Raw genomic sequence first — 4,601 nt, forward strand, 5'->3', positions numbered from 1 at the left:
TTCACTTACCCTCAGTCGCTCCCCGTGCGAGCCACCAAATGCCGCAGTCTGGCTGGGCACAATCAGGAGCCACTTGTCAAAAGAAACTAACTTTATTTTTAGAATCACACACGCCAAACAAAACAGCCTCTCAGGAAAAACCCTCAGAGCCTCAACTGCCACCACCGGCTTTCCACAAGCCTCTCTCTCCCCCACAAGCTTCTCTCCACCTCCCACAATCCTCCTGCTCTTGAGGCCCATTGGCTGGGTCATGTGGGCGGAGCCAAAAAAGTCCCCCAATGAGCAGCTCCGTGGTCTGAAAGGGCAGGGAAACAGCCCAATGAGCATCACCGCAGAGGAGCCAATCAGCTAGATGTTGCTGGGGCCGCTGTGAGCCAATCATCAGCCGGCAGCTGGAAGTTTGCTGGGGCCCCTTCGGCTGTGGCTCTCATCAAAGTTTCTTTTCAGCAAAAAAAAAACATCTCTGAGGTAAATAGAGAGCCTACATCTTGGGAGCAAATTTTTACCCCTCACACATCAGATAGAGCACTAATCTCTAGGGTGTGTAAAGAACTCAAAAAGCTAAACACCAAAAAAACAAATAACCCAACCAATAAATGGGCCATGGACCTGAACAGACACTTCTCAGAAGATGATATGTAATCAATCAACAAATATATGAAAAAATGTTCACTATCACTAGCACTTAGAGAAATGCAAATCAAAACTACTTTAAGATTTCATCTCACTCTAGTCAGAACGGCCACTATAAGAATACAGACAACAATAAGTATTGGCGAGGATGTGGGGAAAAAGGTACACTCATACACTGCTGGTAGGACTGCAAATTGATGCAGCCAATATGGAAAGCGGTATGGAGATTCCTTCGAAGATTGGGAATGGAACCACCATTTGGCCCAACTATCCTTCTCCTTGGTCTGTATCCACAAAGATACTTGGTTTGATTTAAGCCTAGAGAATGTTCTGTGTGCACTTTTAGAACAGTGTGTATCCTGTTACTATTAGATGGAATGTTCGGTGTACTTTGTTAGGTCTATTTGGTATAAAGTGTCGTTTAAATTCAGTGTTTTTATATTGATTATCTCAATGATGATCTATCAGTGGCTAAAAGTGAGGTATTTTAAGTCCCCTCCTATTATTATATTATAGTTTATCTCTCCCTTTAGATCTGTTAATAGTTGTTTTATTACACAGGTCTTTGATGTTGGGTGCATATGTATTTATAATGGTTAAATCTTTTGATTAACTGACCCCTTTATCATTATATAATAACTTTCTTTGCCTCTTTTTACAGATTTCAGCTTAAAATGCATTTTATCTGTTATAAACAGCTGTTCCTGCTATCTTCTGATTTCTATTTGCATGAACTATCTTTTTACATCCCTCACACCTTCACTCTGTGTTTTCCTCAGGTGAAGTAAGTCTCTTGTAGACATCATATGCTTAGGTTTTGTTTTTTAATCTATTTAGTCACTCTTTGTCTTTCGATTGGAGAATTTGATCTATCTACATTCAAGATAATTCATGATAGGTAAAGACTTACCTGCTACTTGGTTTTCTTTTCTTTTTTTTCTTTTTCCTGGTTGTTTTGTAGATCTTTGTGCCTTTCTTCGTCTCTTGCTGTATTTTTTGTGATTGTGTGATTTTCTTTAATATTTTCTATCTTTTTTGTATCTACTATAGGTTTTTGCTTTGTGGTTACCATTAGGCTTTTCGTAACAGGTTGTTTATAGCTGATTACAACTTAACTTTGATCATATACAAAAACCCTGAGCTTTTATCCCACACATCCCCACATACATTTTGGTTTTGATGTTGCAATTGACATCTTTTTATATTGTGTATCCCTTAAATTTATAATTGTTTTTTTAATAGTTTGTCTTTTAACTTTCATACTAAAAATATTAATAATTTAAACATCACCATTGCAGTATTATTTTGAATTTGTATACTTATTTTTACCAATGAGTTTTATACCTCATATGTTTTTGTGTTACTTATTAGCATTTTTCTTTTTCAATTTGAATTCAATTCAATTTGAATAAGAATTTAGCATTTCTTATAAGACAGGTCAGGTGATGACATACTAAATCAGCTTTTGTTTGTCTGAAAAAATCTTTAACTCACCTTCATATCTTAAGGACAGCTTTGCTGAGTATGGTATTTTTCATTGACAGTTTTTTCTTTGCAGGAAGTTTCATGGCCTTCATGGGTTTTTTTGTTTGTTTGTTTGTTTGTTTTCTTTTACTTTTACTTCACCACTGTTCTTGTGACCTGCAAGGATTTGGCCAAAAACTCTGCTGTTAGCCTTATTGTATACTGCCTCTTCTCTTACTGCTTTCAAGATCCTGTCTTTGCCTTTTTTAATTCTTAATTTCAGTGTTAGGATTGACCCAGGGCTTCGCACTTGGTAGGCAAGTGCTCTTCCACTGAGCTACATCCCTAGTCCTGTTATTTCTTTAAATGGGCTTTCTACCCACTTTGTCTATTTTTTCTCCTTCTTGAACTATTATAATTTGGCTCTTTTGATGCCTTCCCATAAATTCTGTAAACTTTCTTCATCCTTTCTTTTTTCTCTTTTTAAAGCTAATAGATTCTTTCTTGTGCTTGATCCATTTTGTTGCTGGTGCCCTGTGTTGCATTTTCCATTTCATTCTATTCATTGTATTTTTCAGCTCCAGATTTGGCTATTTAGAATTTCAATGTGAGTGACATTTTTTATTTTGATCATTTTCTATTTCACTGGTTTGCTTCTCTGAACAGAATTAACAAGTTTAGAAGAGAAAATACATTCTACCTTCTTGATTTTTGTTGAGGTTCCTAAAATATTTATTTTAAATTCTTTGCCAGGCAGATCATGAATCTCTACTCCTGTAGGATTACTTACTGTTCCTTTATTTTGTTGTTTGGTGATGGTCACATTTTCCTGATTGTTCCTGATCCTTATGGCCATGAATTGGTGGCTGCACATTTTTTAAAATACCTTTGCTTTATTTATTTATTTATTTTTATGTGGTGCTGAGGATCTAACCCAGTGCCTCACACATGCAAGGCAAGCACTATATCACTGAGTTTGCAGCCTCAACCTGCTGGCTGTACATTTGAAAGATGTAAGGAGTAATTTCAATCTTAAAGACTGGCTTTTTCTGTAAAAGCCCTTCTCCAGTCAACTCTTCTAGAGATTCTGGGCAGGCCATCCTGTGCAGTCTATGGTGGGCTTGTTGTTGGAGCCCTCAGGCAGGGTGACATGGGGCCTGAGTAAGTGTGTAGGCCTGACACCAAGGTCAGTTGGTTGGGCCTGGAGCCTCTATCTACATGGCCTAGCCTGAAAACCTGGGTCCACAAGGACTGACCTTGTACTGGGGTGGATCTGGAGCCTAAATCTGCAAGGGCTGGCCTGCCACTGGAATGAACCTGGCACCTGGATCCACAGGGTCTGAGTCCATGGGATTCAGCCTGGTTCCTGGAATCTAAAGGGTTTGTCCTAGAGCAGGCCTAGACTTGGATCCACTGGAGTCTAGGTCCATGGGGAACAGCCTATAATCTAGGATTGGTATGGTGCTGGAAAAGTATAGAGTCTGGGTCTACTGAGTCTGTTTTAAAGCCTGGAATCATGGATGTTGTTCTGGAGCCTGGGTGTGCAGGTGCTAGCCTAGAGGCTAGGTCTGTGAAGACTGATCTAGGTCCTGGGACTTTAGGGGAACCTAGGTCCAGGAACCTAGGTCCACAAGGGTAGTCCTAGAACCTGGATCTGTTGGGGCTAGGCTAGTGCTAGGTCTGCATTCTGGATCTGCTGGAGTGTGGGGCTTCAGAGACCAGCCTGGAGTGTGGGGCTGTAGGGACCAGACTGAGATTGGGAAAGCTTGGTACTTGTGTTTACTGGTACTGAGATAGGCCTGAAGCTTTTGGCTGTATGAACCAGCCTGGCTCTGGGCTAGGCTGGAGCCTGGAGCTGCAGAGGCTATCCTTGTACTAAGAAAGCATGGAATGTGGGTCTCACGCTGCCCACCTGATGACTAAGGCTCTAAGGGTGCTAGAGCAGGCCAGAAGTCCAAGTTCTTGGGGTCCAGCTCAATCCTGGATAATGAATCTGCAAGGTGGGCCTAGTGCTTGAGTCTATGGGAGCTGTCCTGGTGCTGGGGCTGCTCTGAAGCCTGGGGCTGCTAAGGTTGGCTTGGCCATACATAGGTCAAACCCTGTCTGTAGCAGGACGGACTTAGAGCCTGGGACTGTGTTACTTGGCTTGGCATCGGGGCGTGAAGACTTTTCCTAACGTATTGGCCTTGGAGTCTGGAGCCATGGGGACTGTATGGTACTGAATTTCACAGTAGAGGGAGTGGTTTCAGGGTTCAAGGTAATGACGAGTTCTCAGTTTCCTTTCCTTCCCACACATGAAAGATATATCTCCATTCTGTGCTGCCTCAATTTGGGAGTGGGTGACAGGAATAAAGTAAAACTGATCTTCCTACCTTCAGTGTGTTTCTTATTTTTCTGCTATACTTAGGTGCTGTAATATTTCACCTGTTTTTTTTCATCTTCTGTGAAATCTGTTTTCACAGATGGATAATAGTTTAGTTCAAATTGATGGGGGGGGGGGGGCA

General features: G+C 41.1%; 1 protein-coding gene across 1 annotated transcript in view; it reads left to right on the forward strand.

Annotated features, from left to right (window-relative positions):
• The window catches only part of Clpb (caseinolytic mitochondrial matrix peptidase chaperone subunit B), a 144,298-nt gene that overhangs the window by 54,782 nt on the left and 84,915 nt on the right, over window positions 1–4,601 (forward strand). The gene's annotated exons all lie outside the window — the stretch shown is intronic.

This window comes from Marmota marmota, unplaced genomic scaffold (assembly GCF_001458135.2).
Source record: "Marmota marmota marmota unplaced genomic scaffold, marMar, whole genome shotgun sequence".
NCBI lineage: Eukaryota > Metazoa > Chordata > Mammalia > Rodentia > Sciuridae > Marmota > Marmota marmota.